The 18,950-nt window shown below is 44.7% G+C and overlaps 1 protein-coding gene across 1 annotated transcript in view; it reads right to left on the bottom strand.

Moving 5' to 3' along the window:
- CLYBL (citramalyl-CoA lyase) overlaps nt 1-18,950 on the bottom strand; it is a 2,027,539-nt gene that overhangs the window by 1,724,454 nt on the left and 284,135 nt on the right. The window lies entirely within an intron of this gene.

The raw sequence follows: 18,950 nt of genomic DNA, 5'->3' as shown, positions 1-18,950 counted from the left end.
TCACCCCACCTCCTCTGATGGTCCTTTGACAGAATTTGCCAGCCATCCATCCACCACAGCCACAGCCAGCAGAACCTAGCTCACAGCGCACCCCAAGGGTGAGATGCTCCCTCCCCCTCCATACATGGTCTACCACGGTCTACTTAACACAGCTCTCGCAGAAGCAGCAGAGGCAGGTGGGGGGTAGAGTCAGATGTTGGGAAAGGCATTCCTGCAGGGGCAATTTTCCAGGCCTACTCACCCTTCCTGGTAGGTCCAACAAACCACTTTTGTCTCTAGCCAATAGAGAAGCACTGACTCACTGCCCTCCCGAATATTTCCTGCACCCTGCACAGAGTAAGGAACGAGCAAGGAACGGGACGATCAATTGCTTGGTTATTCTCTTAGGAAGGGTAACTGGTTCCAACCCTCAGGCACATTATGAGGTCTGGGAATGAAAGGCGAACAGCCACTACAACTACTAGCAAAAGGAAAAGGAAGTGCAAAGGACTGAGTGAATCTACCATGGAAAATGCAGCGACAGAAGAGCAGGACTTACTGGAAAACTTGGTCTTAGTAGCGTTAGTCTGCATCTCGCCTATCAAAACAACAAGAACTGGCTATCAACCAAAGATTTACATAAAATTCTCCTTTGTGAAGAACGAAGGGGCAGTACTGAGCTCAAGCATTAAAGACCTTAAGGACCTCCCCTCTCCACTGCACCCAGAGATCTTAGATCAAACAGAAGCTGTAGCCGCTAAGCCAATGCTGGTGAAAAACGGGAATTTAAGTATGGCTAAAGAAGTCCAAGGCACAGGAGGCTATCACAGAACTATACCACACGAAAAGGGAAGGTGTGCTCAGGCAACAGGCATTACAAACACACATTCAAACAGAGACACCTGCCGCAAACATGTCTACACCAAACACTGACTACAATGGCACTATACCTCCAAGCATGCAAAGGCCTCCGGGCCCCAGAGGCACTGCTTGAACCAGAAATTATAATCCTGCCAAACGCAAATGCAAACCCAAAGTTCAATTTGCCCCTGGAATTTAAGCCACACATGCTTTTAACAACATCGACAACATCAATTGAAACGAGATCAAAAGATACACCAAGTAGCTGTCTATCAGCCAATTGGGAAGGATCATGCTTGCTCATCAGCTCTGACCCCCCCGACTCAACACAGATTAACATCAATACGACCAAACAACTTGATAAGATAGGGGCAGAAAACACTCCTTCGGTAAAACTGATTGGGGCACAGAGAAGGCAGACGCTAAACCTGTGGAAACTGCAAAAGGTGAAACAAGTAATATATCATACCTCACAACGGAAGAATGGAAAAGGCTGGTAGCCTCATACTTCCCTGATATTCCCCAGGAGGATAATAACAAAACCCATCAAGACAAGAATGCCAAGGAAATGGCATCAGGTACAGACAATGTATGGTCATTTCTACTAAACACTTAGCAACTTTCAATAAAAGTAATGCAGTAATATTCAGATAAATGGACATTCAATTATCCTTTCTTCATTTTTTGGGCAATATATGTTTCTAACATCGACAGCAAACTATCTGACATGAGTAACATGATTAAGAGTGCCCAAGCAGAAACACAAATAATCCAGCCACGCTCTACCCTCCATGATGGGGGAACTTCTCTTCGATATAAAAAAGGCAACAAACAACGCAAAAACAGTAATCCATGCCAGTCAAAAAAGGACACCACAGGATCAATCTATAACATCACTGGGGCAACTTCTCAATTGCGCCAGGAGCAAGAATTCTTCAATGAGTCCCCTAAAATTAAAGGGACGCTGGACCAGGCCAGCCCTGGGAGGAGTGGCAAGTTATTGGAATATACCAGTGAAAAGGCCTATGGTGCAGGAGCGGGCACAGGACTTGAACAAAGCTTCAAAGACCACCCTGGAGCAAGGTTTGGCATCAGAGACTCAGAGTCCACTGGTGCCTTACAGCAACAGGAAATGAACTAGCAGTCAGTAGATGCCACAGCCCGCCAGGGCGGCCTGATGGAGAAGAAGAAGCTGGTAAGAAATTGCATGAAATAAAACATTGCCGGAAACAGAGGAGTAAGGGGAGGAACAGGAAAATCAACATAAGGCATATTTTTAAACTGGCACCGAGTCCCCAACAGGTAAAAGCTCATCATGGAGGTTAACTTGGGCACCGACAACTTTACAGGCCACTGAAATTCCTTCTAGCCAGCCGGCCGGATCGAGCATAGAGCCAGGAGTAATAAGGAGGAAAGAATGCCAGGCCGACCACACCCCCGAACAAACGGAGGGAGGCCAAAACAGGGCCCTCTACCGCAGCTCAATCACTCTAAGGACTGAAGTGCCATCAACACCTACAGAAATAAGCCCTCCTAATCAGGATGAACTGGCAGCTTTAGCAACCATCCCAAGCTGCCATTTCCAGGAGGAGCCTATGTCTTGCAAGATCTTGGTCATCCCTGAGTATAAATCCAAAGGCAGGGGGCGACATCCTGAACAGAGGGAATATTGGGAGATTACCAACATCAATTAGCAACCTGGCAGATATAAGATCGCATGATCTGGAGTAAAAAGAGTTCAAGGAACTCAAACATCTGTCAGACCAAGAAGTAACAAAGGCAACCTGGGCCACACAGGAAATAGCAAAGAGAATCATGAATGAGGCTACCAAGAGCCCCTGCTACGAAACCAACAAGAGCATGAAATCTGTGGGCCCATGCACATGCCCAGCACGAGGAAGACTCACTCTGTGCTAAAGGGGCACACAGCACCTCTGCACCACAGTCGGAGACTAAAGACTGGAGTCCTCAGCAACCAAGGGCAAGAATTAGATCAGATGACTGGACCTGGATAGCCAGAACAAATAATCTACGGAGCAAGAACACTTGACAGGGAGTGAAACAATCTGAAACAGTTATTCCTCAGATACAATTATGTTCTTGGAACATAAATGGTCTGGGAAATAAAATCACGGACACGCAGCTCCTGTTGTATTTTCAAAACTTTGACCTCATCCTTTTACAAGAGACTTGGCGAAACTAACCGTACCATCTACAAGGCTACAAAACATTCTATCTCCCCGCTGTTAGAAACACCAAATTTGGACACCTTAAAAGGAGGTCTTGTAATCTACACCTCAATCAAGAGCATAAACACAATTAAGGAACTGGACGCTAAAACTACACCAACAAATGCCCTAAAAGCAATCACAATGGACTTAAGAGGAGATAATAACAGCCAACAATTAATACTGTTAAATATATACCTCCACCCATGCGACAAAAAACTGGGGAGAAACTCTTGGGATCCGAAATAACAAGGATACTTTCAGAGGAGTCCATCCCAAATGTTATTGCAACAGGCGACTTTAACATGCACCTTTTGGGGCTCCTAGATAGGGACCAACTATTGGAAGAGCAATTTTCGGCATGGAGCATCCCACCTTGAGAAGACTATAAGTTGGGCTAACAAACCGGCAAACCGGGATACCAAAAGAACATTTAAAGGACCTGGAACATTTGAGCTTGGTTGCAATAAGTGGATGCTTCCCAGGGAACCACCCTCCGGCGGCGACCTACCACAATGCATTAACTAGTACACCAATAGATCATGACTTCGTAATTTTACCTTTGATTAGCGAAACCGCAGACTTTCGGATAGGAACATCAGATCATAGCAAGCAGTTACCACAAGAGATCACATTGAATATACAAGGCATAACACTAACCCAGCCAGTGGAGGACCCGAGCTCAATGTATACAGTCAACTGCAGAAGAATTACATGCAAATCGTGCAACCCTGAAAGCTTCCTGGCCAAAAACTTTTGGGAAGAAAACAAAGCGACCAATATAAGCATGTTAACTTGATGAGAAAACTTCACCAAAAAACTCAGCAAAGCCCACACAATAAAGGAAGAGAATCGCTCAACAACAGGAGTAAGTCTTCAACAGAGAATCCCTCTTGTGCCACAAAGCACGCAATGTAATCAACTTCCAATTACGCAAAAGACGCATCTAAGGTATCTCAAGAAATAAATAAACAGATTAGTACGGAGGCTCCTTCGAACAGACCCAGATGACGGCACACAAAATGAACTAATGTTGTTAAAAATCATCAAAAAGAGATTCATCTGGCAATCAAAAAGGGAAACAGAAGATAAGTTGTGGGCCAAACTTCTACAGGACACACAAACAAATTACAAGATTCTGGCGCACAGTAAATAGTCTACAGAACCCAAGTGCACCTGGAATGGATTCACATTTGTCTGAAAAAGCTTGGGCCAACTATCTCTGGCATCATTTTAACACAGAACCAGCCAACACTAGACACGAAGAGCAAAGATCTGGATACATGCCCGGGAGCAATTTATCTGGATAAAACGTTGGCAATTGACCATTTTGCATTCACGGGCAAACAGATTAACAGGATAGTGAAAGGCAGGGCAGAGGGGGCACCGGGTCCCAACGGCATCCCCCCAATCTTGTACAAGCAAGACCTGGACTATTGCGCGGCAGCATTACTACCACTTTTTAAACAGATTCTTGAAGTGAAAAGAATACCAGATTCTTGGAAGGGGTCAATCGTTTCCCCAATTATTAAGAAAGGCAACAAGAATGAAGCAAAAAACTTCAGGCTGGTTGCCTTAATAGACAATGACGCCAAATACTATGCTAGTCTTCGATTGTGCGACCAAAATCACAACAATCCCCTCTCAACCAAATGGGATTTCACAAATTCACAGGAAAAAAAACAAATATTCTCGCCTTATCTCTTCTGATAGACACGGTTAAAGATGCCAACCTGCCACTTTTTGTTTGCTTCATTGATTATTCATCTGCCTTTGATAATATTGAAAGGAACAAGCATCTGCAATGCAATAGGTCTTGCATTCACACGAGTTTGAGCTATTGGCATTGTAAATGACAATGCCTTTTATTTATGTTTTGGGTTTTAAAACATAAATAAAAGGCATTGTCATTTGCAATACTAATTGCTTAAACTCTCGCAAATGCAAGACCTACTGCATTGCAATAAAGGGCCTTCTCGACCACTTGTTAGATTGTAAATATCAGAAGAAGAGACAGGCCTGCGACGTCTTCAAAGTAGTGGTAAATAGTGCAGTGAAGAAGATGTGTAAGTGTTGTAAATTACACAGACACAAAGTGTGAAGCGAGAGTTACATATGATCTGACCTATAAACAATATTAAAGCGCTCCAACACCTTTCACTCTGTGATTACACTGTCGTGGCTCAGGAGGAAGAGCGGGATGGGGGGATACTTCCTGCCCTCTCCGTGATTTGAGTGTGTAGTGTGGCATTGCATAATGTCATTGCTATCTTTGGCCTAATAAAAAACACTCCAGCCCTGGTCCTGGCTTCACCTCCTTGTGCAAGGCGGGCTGTGCTTTACGGCAGGCATGGAGGGAGGGAGGGAGGGCTGGTCTCGGCTGGAGCTACGGCCTCGTACAGTGCCCCTGCTATAACTAGTGAGCGAGAGGTGCATAGGTGGTGGTAATGGTATTGGTGGTGGTGGTATTGGTATTGGTGGTGGCATTGGAGGTATTGGTGGTGGTGGTATTGGTGGAGGTGGTGGTATTGGCGGTGGCGGTATTGGTGGTGGTAGTATTGGTAATGGTGGTACTGATATTTGTTGGTGGTGGTATTGGTGGTGGTAGTACTAGTATAGGTGGTGAGGGTATTGGCAGTGGTATTGGTGGTGGTGGTTTTGGGGCTATTGGTGGTGGTATTGGTGGTGGTGGTATTGGTGGTGGTATTGGTGGGGGTGGTATTAGTGGTATTTGTGGTTGTGGTATTGGTGGTAGTGGTATTGGTGGTGGTATTTGTATTGGTGGTGTTATTAGTGACGGTATTGGTTGTGATGGTGGTATTGGTGGCGGTGGTATTGGTGGCAGTGGTATTGGTGGTGTTGGTATTAGTGGTGGTGGTATTGGTGATGGTGGTAGTGGTGGTGGTAGTGGTGGTATTGGTAGTGGTGGTAGAGGTGTTGGTGGTATTGGTGGAGGTGGTGGTATTGATGGTGGTGGTGGTATTGGTGGTGGTGGCATTGGTGCTAGTGGTAGTAGTATTGGTGGTGGTGGTAGTGGTGGTGATATTGGTGGTGGTAGAGCTATTGGTGGTGGTGGTGGTATTGAGGAAATCACAAATAATCTCTGTTAGCATAAGCTGAAACCATCTTGTTTGTGGCATCCATTTTGTCAGCTATGTAATTCTTCCATCCTCTGCTGCTCGTCTTTTTCCCTGCCTGTGCTGTCTATTTTAGTTAACTTCCTGACTCAGCTAAAAGCAATATGCATGCTAAAGAGTTTGTAGCTGCCAGAATACCTGGTCTCAGACTCAACTGTCAATCTCTTAGTGCTCCCATAAGCACTCCTGCTCCCCCTCCCACATTGCTGACTAAGTGATTTCCCATTTGCCCATGTTTGTCGGTAGTTATTCCTGTGTATGCCTGTACCTTCTATTTGTAACTAAATGCTTACCAATGCAGAAAACACAGTATAAAAGGCCCATGGTCTGTGTATTCAAGCCACTACCTCTTGGAATACTTGAGGGGGTTGTATGGACGTGGTCTCACTCATGAGTGAATAAACTTGTTATTTGATATTCCAGCTTCCGTGCCAATCTCTATTTTGTTGGTTTAAGGATCCGTGGATAGATAAGGGTGAACCCCTGCACCGATGGGCCCCTAAAAAGGTTCATTTCCACAGTTTGGCACCCGACTCGTGGGGCTCACCAGAGACGTGGCCGTCCGAAGGAGTGGTCTTGACGGAGGACAGGAATTTTACTGAGGAGGTACCCTGCACGAGGAGACCCTTTGTCATTGCAGACCGAAGTGCTTTTCCGGTTTACCCGATCTGACCCTCCAGGTGGTGGCCGGTCCCGACTGAGATTTCCTTTGGCGTAAGTATTGCAGTGACTATTAGGTCGACCCAGAGCTTGGCAGGTGGAGGTTGGAGACTTTGGTTTGGTAAGGTCGCTGAAGCGACACTCTTGTTTTGGATTTGCTTGGCCAAGATTCTGGTTTTGTTTGTTTGTTTATTGCAATAAACGAAGGCAGGTAATGAGGAGATTTTTCTCTACTTTTGATATATTTGGGATAAATACTATTTTACTATAATATTATTGGCATGCCTGCTCCTAGCACACTTCATAGAATATGTTGCTGTCTTGGAGGTACCAATATGGATCTAGAAAGTAGTCAGCCGGCTCCCCTAGAGGAGACACCTTATAGGTTTATGTATATTAAATAAGGTATTTCTTCCATAATGTATAGTACACTGTTGAACAAATATACGAAAAAGGATCCTGATCTACGATGGCCAGTAAATGGGTAATTTGATTTTAAAAAGATTCAGTATGTTGAGCAGTGTCTGTTTAAATGAAAGAGTCAACGAGATATGTTTGATGGTGTACAAATGTAGGAGAAAGAAGTGAATGAGAGAGTGAGGAGAGAAGAAGCTATAGCAGAAAAAGAACAGCGCAAACTGATTTATGAAAAAGCATTGGAATTGAAAAATAAAGAGATGAAGGAACTAAAAGAGAAAGAAGATATGGAGCGTCATTTAGAGGTAACTGGCCAGTACCCTGTTAGGCGCCCCATTTATCCCATACTTAATAAACCCCAAGATGATTCTATTTTGTTAGACAGACCTCCGCTCCCGTTTAAATTCCCTAGTGCCCCAGAGAATGAAGAATCCGATGAGGAGCATTTTTCTTCAGAAGAAAAAGATATGGATAAACCAGTCGGGCGGACAACTCGCTCTACTTTATCTACTGAACGCAAGGCCACTCTTAGATCCGCTGCTCGTAAAGCAGCTCGTGGGAGTGTCTCCGCCCCAGACCTCATAGCAATGGTCAGATTTAGAGCAGTTATATTTTGTAGAGATGTTTACTTGGGAAGTAATACTCAGTTTTAGCAAACATTCCGGTGCTCTAGAGCCCTCTGATATAAATTCTGATTATAAACAGTTAAGTGATGGCACCTTTCTTTTTTCACAGGTGTCCGATCTAATTAGGCAAGTGGTTGAATTGCGAGTTGACGCATTCCGTCTACGAGAAGAGAAAAAGGCAGCTGGTAAAGCTATGGCTGAACAAACAGTTCAGACCCCCGCGCGACAAGAAGGAGCTACAGGGACAGATAAAGGCACTGGTGATATTGTAGTTACTGTGAAGCCGATGTGTGAAGCTGCGCCTTTGTATGTTCCTCCAAAGGGAGCGGGAACAAGTGACGATAAAACTTCAGATAATGCGAAGGGATATTTTATTTAAAATTGGGTTTATACCCCTTGGAGTAGAGCAGACGCTATGGCTCTTAAAGCTGCTTTGCCTGATCCGTGCAAAAATCCAGCCGCTTTTTATGAAGAAGTAGAAGTAGCTATTAGCTCCTGCACTATGACATTGCCTGATATTGACATGTTCTTTGGACTTATTTTACTCCCTGATATGTGGAGATCAATCCAGAAGGTAGATGATAATGTAGCTTATGGTGATACTTGGTTGCATTTAGAGGAAATAGATGCTGATAGAGAGCCTGTGCAGAAACCGCAACAGGTGATATTAGATCTTCACAAAGCCAATGTAACTAAGTTGAAAACTCTTATACCCCCTAAGAAAATAGATTGGACTACATTAGGATCTTGTAGGCAGAAAGTGGATGAGTCAGTTTTTGATTTCTTTACACGATTCAAAGAGACATTCCATGACTTTAGTGGGCTGTCGTTGACAGATGACACGGGTAAGCATCTGTTCGTCGACAAATTTGTCGCTAACATGTTGCCAGAAATAGCTAGTCATCTAAAGGCCAGCGAGAGTTCATGGACTACTGAATGCCAGAATGCTTTTCAACAGTTACGTCAAGCTCTTTGTTCTGCACCAGTACTAGGAACTCCAGACTACACTAAGGCCTTCACACTCTATGTACACGAGAGGGACGTTTGCGCTCTCTCGGTTTTAACCCAGATACACGGTGATAAGCAGCGCCCTTGTGCATATTTCTCAGCTGTCCTTGATCCAGACGCTCGTGCGTTGCCTGGGTGTTTTCGAGCGGTAGCGGCGACAGCTGTGTCCATACGTCAAAGTGCGGGAATAGTCTTGTCACATAGATTGCTTGTGCTAGTGCCCCATTCAGTTGACGCCCTTTTAAATCAAACGAAAACACAACATTTGACTACTGCTCGCTTGACAGGATATGAATTGCCACTTTTGGCTCCTCATATCACACTGAAAAGATGCTCGACTCTGAATCCTGCTACACTATTGCCATTTCCAGCTACTCAGTCCCAGTCACAAGAGTCACATGATTGTATATCCCTTACTGAAGAAAAAACAAAGGGTCGTGTTGACCTACAAGATACGCCCCTTTCTAGTGTTGATGGGGAATTGTGGGTCGACGGGTCTTGCTTGAAATTGCCCGATGGCAAGACATCTGCTGCCTACGCAATTACAACACTTCAGACAGTAGTTGAGACAACTCGTGTTCTACAGAAGTCAGCTCAGGCAGCTAAGTTGATAGCGCTAACAAGAGCATGTGAGCTTAGTACTGATCTACTTGTTAACATCTATACCGATAGCCGATATGCTTTTGGAGTGGCTCACGATTTTGGGCAACTCTGGAAGGAAAGAGGCTTTCTTACTTCACATGGGACACAAATAGTGCATGGGGAATTAGTACACAATCTCCTTACTGCCTTGACAGATCCTAAGAAAGTGGCGATTGTCAAGTGTAGCGCGCATAAGAAAGCGACTGATAAAATAGGGCAAGGCAATGCCTTTGCGGATCACACCGCCCGTGAGACTGCAATGCAACGAAGTACTACATCTATGTATGTGGTCAAGTCACAAGCTGAACGTTGGCATGATGCCAGGCAAGAAGTACTGGACATGCAACGATCTGCTTCTGTTAATGAAATAGACAAATGGTCTAAGGAGGGAACATCGGATGATGAGGGCTGTTGGAGGAATACAGAAATGACAAAATGGAAGTTACCCACTGCCTATTTACATCCTATGATTCACATGGCACATGGGCCGGCACATGCTGGAGCGTCCTCAATGACGAAGCAACTTATGCAAGTTTGGGATCATCCAGATATTGCCGGCACAGCTAAAAAGATAGTCCAGTCTTGTCTGATTTGTCTCCAGTATAATCCTGGAGAGGCAACACAAACTCCAACAGGAGGGTTTGCTATACCTACTGCACCTTTTGAGGTTCTGCAAATGGATTATATCCAGCTTGAACGTCGTAATAATCTCAAATATGTTCTAGTGGTGGTCTGTGTCTTCAGTAAGTGGATAGAGGCATAACCCACGAAAGATAATATAGCTCTCACTACAGCATAGGTGCTCCTAAAAGAGTTTTTCCCTAGATTTGGCATTTGTCGAGTTTTGTGGAATGACAACGGACCCCATTTCATTGGGCAAGTTGTTGATTACCTCATGAAAAGATTGGGAATTAAGCAGAAGTTCCATGCTGCTTTTCACCCACTATCAGCAGGGCTAGTGGAACGATACAACTCTACCTTTAAGCTAAAGTTAGCCAAATTGCAGGCTTCCACATCTTTGAAATGGCCTGATGCACTGCCCCTAGCTTTGCTATCCATTAGATCGATACCACATACACGATCTGGCCTCACACCGTATGAGGTGGTTTTCGGGAGGCCAATGAATATTTGGGGGATTCTTAAGCCACGCCCTTTACATGATGTACCCTATGTATTGATGAAAGACTATTTGTCTCAGTTGACTGACAGTTTGTCTTCTATTTATCAACAGGTTCGGGAAACGCTTACAGACAGGTCGCAGGGTGAGGGCCATGATCTACGGCCCGGGGACATTGTGGTGACGAAGTCTATCCAGAGAGCCAGCTCCGTGGCACCGATGAGGTGTGGACCGGAACAAGTGCTTTTGGCTACAAGGACTGCAGTGCGAGTGCCCAACCTGAAGAACCGGGTCCATGCAACCCACTGTCGGAGGGTTCCGCATGACCTAGTGAGCCCAGCTGTGTTGGCAGATCATCGCGACATCTTGGACACAGAGAAAGGACAGGCCACGTCACCTGAAGAACCTGCAGAAGTGTTCACGGACCACACGATCCCTGGTACATCGCGATATCAGCTGCGACCCCGGAAGAGTGACACGTTGTTGCTGAAAATGACTGTTTGAGCCACTGTTCTGGGTTTGTGAAAGACTGAGTTACAAAGGGGGGTATTCTCTTAGTGGCTACTCATCTCAACCTCAGCGAAGAAACCAACGTCTGCCCAGAACCTTAGGGCACCATCTGTACTGTTGTTCAACGACGAGATGAACATGCCTGCGGAGAAGAAATCGACTGCCGCAAGACTTTGTGATCGAAAGAGTATGTTCATTATTGAATTCACTTCAATTGTTGTTCTGATTGCTACAATCACATGGGTTGTAGAGGGAGTAACTCCTGCTCAAAATCTACTGACTGCTACTACTCCTGTCCCCATTGAGAACCACTATTTCAGTCTTTCCTATCATGAGCAAAAACACAGGATGTTCTACCTCAACAATATGTTCATTCAAATGTTGCACCACACCCACAATGCTATGAACATCACCAACTGTTTGGTGTGTGGAATGATACTAGCTCATCAGAAAAAGGGAGGAACACCTTTCATTCCTCTGCCCTTTTCACACAATGGTTATTGTAGGGCCTGGTTTGCTCTGCTATGGGCTACTCATGTTGCTAACATTACTAAGTTTGATGTAGGTGGACTGAATGCCCAGCTGAATAGAGCCTGTTACCCTGACGAGGAAGGAGATCCACAAGCTAAAGGAAATGTATGGGAAATGGAGGAGTATCACTGAGGAAATTGCTCCACACACTATGTTTTCCCAAACACTCGAACTGTCAAGTGTAATTGACCTCCTGTAATAGATGTTACTGGAGCTCGAGCAGACCTTTGTGTGAACAGTATTGGTAGCATCCCTGTGGGAAAAAGTGACTGCACTAGAACATTACTGGAATAAACAATAACAGTTTTTTGTCGTCACAAAACACCTATTTTATTTGTAAAAAGTAAAGAGTATTACCACCTACCTATTGGGTGGTCTGGAAGCTGTTACGTGTCCTTTTTGCTACCACCTGTGTTTTTGGCACCTGCATCCTACCACAAAGACTATAAATTGTACAATGACTTCTCTAAGAGACTATATAAGAGAACAATAAATCATGATGAGGTGGATCAGACTGATACTGCACTGCAGCAATATGTTGACTTTAATTTGGGGCTGTTCTTCTTTGTTGGTGCAGCCTTAAACAGCAGAAAGATCAGGCGTTTGACACGTGCTGTAGAGGATGTAACCAATCAGACAGCCATGGCACTGGGAAATATCACGGAAGAACTGCAAATTGCGAGAATTGTGGAGCTCCAAAACCGGAAGGTCCTCGACGTAGTCCTTGCGGACCGTGGTGGAGCATGCCGCATCATCGGGAGCAGTTGCTGTGTCTACATCCCTGACCACGCCCCTTCAGTTTTTGAGGCAATTTCTAAGCTGCACAAAATAGCCACTGAAATCCATCAGGATTCAGGAACATGGACTTTGACTGGATGGCTATGGACTATGTTTACTGTCTGGGGCTGGAAACTATTATCAGCCCTATGTATATTTGTTGCGATCCTTTTTACCTGCTGCCTATTTATCCAATGTGGCCCGATGTTCTGTTTCCTTTGTGCTTCTACCTGTACCTCATGTATACCAGCTAAACGAAACGTTAAGAATGTAAATGCACGACTAGTAACTGACCAAGAAATAAGAAAGTTGATGTTAATTGATATCCGTGATAACTTTCATGCTCCTTCTACTGCATAGCCATTTCTTCAGCTAATGCTAAAAGGGCCGTCTGTGGAAATCGCAAATAATCTCTGTTAGCATAAGATGAAACCATCTTGTTTGTGGCATCCATTTTGTCAGCTATCTAATTCTTCCAACCTCTGCTGCTCGTCTTTTTTCCTGCCTTTGCTGTCTATTTTAGTTAACTTCCTGACTCAGCTAAAAGCAATATGCATGTTAAAGAGTTTGTAGCTGCCAGAACACCTGGTCTCAAACTCAACTCTCAATCTCTTAGTGCTGCCATAAGCACTCCTGCCCCCCCCCCCACTTTGCTGACTAAGTGATTTCCCATTTGCCCATGTTTGTATTTATTCCTGTGTAGGCCTGTACCTTCTATTTGTAACTACATGCTTACCAGTACAGAAAAGTCAGTATAAAAGGCCCATGGTCTGTGTATTCAAGCCACTACATCCTGGAACACTTGAGGGTGTTGTATGGACGAGGTCTCCCTCATGAGTGAAAAAACTTGTTATCTGATATTCCAGCTTCCGTGGCAATCTCTATTTTGTTGGTCTAAGGACCAGTGGACAGATAAGGGTGAACCCCTGCACCGGTGGTCCCCTAAAAAGGCTAATTTCCACAGTATTGATTGTATTGGCGGTAGTGGTGTTGGTGGTGGTATTGGAGGTGGTGGTGGCATTGGCAGTGGTATTGGTGGTGGTATTGGTGGTGGTATTTGTGATGTTGGTATTGGTGGTGATGGTATTGGTGGTGGTGGTATCGGTGGTGGTGGTATTGATGGTGGTGTTGGTGGTGCTGGTGGTATTAGTGGTGGTGGTGATAGTGGTATTGCTTGGTGTTGATGGTGGTGATGGTGGTGGTTGTATTGGCAGTGGTGGTGGTACTGGTGGTGGTATTGGTGGAGGTGGTGGAATTGATGGTGGTGGTATTGGTGGTGGTAGTGTTGTTATTAAAACAGGCTTTTGAAAACAACCCGTCAGGTGGCTTTAGTACAGATGACATGTAACACAGATGTGCTGTTGTCAGCTTCAGCCCATTAGCACAGGATTATGTGCTACCTGGAATTCACATGTCTTAATTCGCTAATCATTTCTAAATGCATTTTACTTGGAGGGGGCGTTGAAACAGACACAAGATAATGCAGTGTTAAAGTGATTGAAAGCAGGCGGGTGGTCTTCCTGCTTAAAAAAAACAGAAGAGGTTTCAGTTGAAGCAGCATATGTCTGGCCTGCAGTAGGAGAAACTCAATAAAGTAAATAGTGCTTACAGACTAAATAACAGGTCCCGTGTAAGAACTGAAGTAAAAGGGCCAGTCGCCATGGTAGGTTACAAATGAAGACAAGGCCGTATTAAGGAGGGACTAACAAGCCTATTAACGAATCTGAAGGCAGCATTTAGGAAAGACAATGACACAAGCCAATGAAAAATATGGGAGGAGAATGGGTGCAGCTTCTCTCCCATACTCTACTACAGCAGTCTCGTAGAGTGAGCAACGCATGCGTGCTACTGCTAGGCTCGACCTAAAAAACTATGGGACAAATTACTCAAAAGAAAAATCCCACCTGTTCTCCTGACTCAGCTGAGCCTCCTACATACCAATACTTGAGTCCAAATAAAGCTGGGAGCTGGCGACTGACTATCCAGAAAGAAACCAACGACAAAGGGGCTGAAACAAGGCTGCATTCTGGCCTGCCCTTGTTCAATCTTTTTATGTCAGACCTTTCGATCGAGTTGGACAAATGCAACTTCCACGCCCCAAAGATGGGAGGACTTACCCTTTCAAACTTACTTTACGCCGACCTCGAGCTGATCAGTCGCACTTTGGTTGGTCTTCAACACTTAATAGACACCACGCATAACTTTTCTGTGTACAACGGACTACGCATAAAGCTAGATAATTCTAAAGTGATAAGGTTAAACCAGAAAAAGAATGAACACAGACATGGCTGGCAACTGGGAGGACTACTGCTGGAAACTTTCGAAGAGTACAGATACCTGGGCGTTATAATAGATAGTAAATGCACGTTTTCGGCACAAAAAGAAGAGGTAATGCAACGGCGGTTGCATTAAAAAATATCAAACTCAAAACAATCGGCCCAAACAAGCCTCACGCATTTTCTACAGATGATTCAAGCGAAGCTCATTCCAACCATCACCTAAGGGAGCGAGTGCCTACGAGGAAGAGACGAAGGCACACTGGATGGCACGGTAGCAAGGTTCATGAGAATAATATTCAACCTACCGAAATATACTACGCCGGCACAAATAAGATTAGAATTTGGCCAACTGACGCAACAAATAGCACGAAAAGAGGCCTTCGCCAAATACTAGCACAAAATCAAGGGAGTGGAACCTGCGCATCTTTGGAAGGAGCTCAAGTTAAAAAAAGACAGATAAGCAATAGATCGTCTGGGCCTACGAGATCTCTGGGAAGCTGCTGGGCCACACAAAAGCTTAAAACAGATTGTAAATAAAACTGTAACAATGGTGTCCCTAGTGGAGGATAGAGCTTTACAACAAAAAATCGCACCCGGTTGCTTTGTATTACAGAGTTATTCTAAAGCCTCCCCTCAATCTCACACAAGTACAGGTTTCACGAAAGCGACAAAGGAAAAAGATCTTCATCTGCGTCTGGGCATTCTTCCATCACTGCTCCATCTGCCTCCATGGAAACGACCACAGATAACAACCAACTGTCGACTATGCGGAGAATCAAAAGAGGATGTGCTACATTTACTGTGCATATGCGGGAGACTAAAAAAGGAACACAGACTTCCATTAAAACCCACCCTACAGGCCAAGGGGATAAGAAGATGCAGGCAGGCAGTAATGACATGATTCGAAGGTCGAGATGCCTGTCGCTGTGTTACATTTATGGGCAAAGCGGAAAAAAACTAAGCACCAGTAAAAAGCTGTCCAACTGGGCACGCATAACAAGCAACTAAGCGTCAGCCACTACTGCTCCAGAACCCTAGAGAGCCATCTCGCCCGCTGCTGATTTTGCACATTACCCACTTCGGCTGTTGGGAGTCCCCTTCCATATACCGCTGCACCAGAATGTGCTGCTTAGGGAGAAAATGTGTACACTGTGGGCTTTGCACACTGCTCTTTTAGCTCTGTAGTCTCTGATTCTTTGATTCTAACTAACCCTTTTAATAATGTCAGAACTTCGCCTTTGCAAAAACAAACTGCAAACCCCGGTATTTACCCATGGCATTTAAGTTGGAAAATGTTACTACTATTGTTTTACTGCTGCATGATTCTTTTAAAGTGGAGAAATTCGATACTGCTGTTTTTATTGTTGCAATGGTTTTAAGTAATCACACAAATAAAGATATTATTATTATCATGATTTTATAAGATAAATTAGATATGATCCATTCTATACTAGTGTATATACATGTTAGAAACGGTTGCTATCAGGGCACCATCAATGAGCACTTATTGTCTGAAATATTGCATTATACTCTGAGTTTAAAGAGGGATGCTGCAATCTGTTGCGCTGGGAAACCAAAATAGAGATTCATTATCCATTAAACGATGTAAATCAAATGGAATTTGCCAGTGTAAATACAAAATACGTTTTTTATATGTAGAATGTAAAGAGTACGCAATCAACAGTTAAAGTTTCCTGGTGCCCCCAAATTGATTGTGGAGTTCTGACATGCAACCAAAGTTAGATCCTGAAGTTAGAACCTGAAAGCAATGTTTCCAGTGCTTTCCTGAAAGTTAGATAGTTTGTGCCCAACTGAAGTAGGGAATTCCATGTATATGCAACTTGGAAGTAGAAAACATGGACACATTATTACTGCTTTTTTTTTTACAACATAACACATACTTGACATTTCAAAACACTGTATGAGTCTGAATACTGGGACCATGTGGAGGCAGAACGATGTGGAGGCTTAAGGAAGAGCCATGCAGCACTCCACAGGCTTAGATCTGGATGATGACCAGATACGAGGTATAATGACCATCTGAATGGAGGCTGCAAAGTGGTTCAAGGAGGATCAGCACAACTATGCCTCTTAGATGCAGAATCATGCAAACGTTATTTTCTACTGCCATCAAGGCAACTTCTGTTCCATATGAGGCTAGGATTCCTCTTGAGCAAAGTTGATTATCATGATATATGCAATGGAAGAGGAAGGGCGAGCATTGAACTCTTTCCTCCCTACCTTAGCATTAAGTGGCAGTGAAATCTAAGTTTATAATTGCTCAAAGCAGCAATGACAAGAGAGGGTTTCTTCAGTAATAAAAAGTTTTTTTACTTGTGGTAACAATCTTTCTGGTGGATATTCTATCTACCTGCAGAATTCTCCCCAGCAGAACAATCCCCAGGTATCAGACTGGAACCAGAAAACTTTAAAGACACAATGACGCCTGTAGAGGGGGGCCGCTGGACTCCGTTTGGCGCCAGAAGTGATGTCAGGAGACACCGCTGAGGCAATAAAGTGGCCGCCCGGTGATTTGTCATAATTTTCCCTCCATTTTTCCAAGCCTTCGAGGCGAGAGGGAAATTACAGTACCAATAAAATTGTAACTGGCATCATATTAACTTTCTCTATAATCATCCATCAAACGGGGTGGGGGCGGGTCAGTAAGAAATCTGCAGGTAGATAGAGTATCCCCTAGAAAGATTGTTACTGCAGGTAAGAGATTTTTTCTTCTGATGGATACTTCTACCTGCAGATTCCTCACATGTAGAATACATTCCTCAGCAACACCCTGCCTAGGAGGAGGGTTGAGCAGGGCTCCAAAAATCAAAAGTTGCTTCATTTGCCAGAGGAGGCTGATTTGCTGGATAGGCCACGTGGAGAGGTGACATGCAGATAGAATAACATCTACCACTTCCAGTGGCAGCTGAGAGGAACTCAGTAGTCCCCACTCAATCTCCAAGCACGCAGGTGGAGGCCTCAGAGACTTAGGTGCATGACCATTCTCCTTGACAGGGAGAAAAGATCTGGCCTGAAAGGCAGGTGAAGCGAAAGAAACGTGAAGGAGTGCAGAAGGTCTTCATACCACACCCTTCTTGGCCAATCTGGGGCTATGAGAATGACTTGGACCAGGTCTTGGCAAATCTTCTGCAGGATCCAGCAATCAAGGGTATGGGGAAAACACGAAGTGCAGCTGAAAATTCCACCTCAACTAAAACACATCACCCAAGGCTCTTCCTTTACGAATACAGGAGGGTGTAGAACTCGTGGCACTGAGCATTTTCTGAGAAGGCGAGCAAGTCCACCTGAGGAGTTCCCCAAGGAGCAAAGACGTTCTGGACTACCTCTGATAGAAGATGCGATTTGTGATTGGCCAAATAACGCAGGCTCAGGCTGTCAGATCTGACATTCAGGGACCCTGCTAGGTGATTGGTGGTGAGTCAGATCCCTAGGCAATGTACCTAAGGCCATAATCTTAATGCTTCCACACAAAGGAGGTGAAACCCTACCCCCTAACTTGTTCACATACCACAACGCAGCCATGTTGTCCGTCAAGATCTGGAAGGACTGACCCATTATGGAGGAGGGAAAGGCCTTGAGGGACAGACAAGTTGCTTGAAGTTCCAGCAGGTTGCTGTGATGAACCTGCTCCTCTGGAGACCAGAAGCCTCTGATCTCTAAATTCTACAGGTGAGCTCCTCACCCTACAGTGGGGGCATCTGTCACTACCATCTTCACATCCAGAGGGAAAGTGAACACCACCCCGTGTGTCAGGTTAATATCGTTCCACCACCAAGCCACTTCTGCTGCTGTACGGGGTAAGATGGTGATTTAATCCAAAGATCCTCCTTGTACTGAAGTCACTGCCCACGGAGGCACCACTACAGGACACTCATGTGCCAATGTGCAAGCATTACGAGGCAAATGCAGGAAGTTAGCAGACACAGAAATCTTAAGACTTTCAGAACTGGAACTCTTGTGCCTGGTTGACACAACGGAATTATCTCCTGGATGTCTGTAATTTTCTGTGGAGGAGGAAAGGAGTGGAGGAGGGTGGTGTACAGTACCGACCCTATGAACTGGAATTGCTGGGGGCAAGGGGGGGAGGAGCTGCAGGTGAGATTTGAGCTTGTGGATCGAAAAACCCAGGTCGAAGAGCAGAGATGCCGTTTACTGAA

This window comes from Triturus cristatus, chromosome 8 (genome assembly GCF_964204655.1).
Source record: "Triturus cristatus chromosome 8, aTriCri1.1, whole genome shotgun sequence".
NCBI lineage: Eukaryota > Metazoa > Chordata > Amphibia > Caudata > Salamandridae > Triturus > Triturus cristatus.
This window is presented reverse-complemented; position numbering and strand designations above follow the sequence as displayed.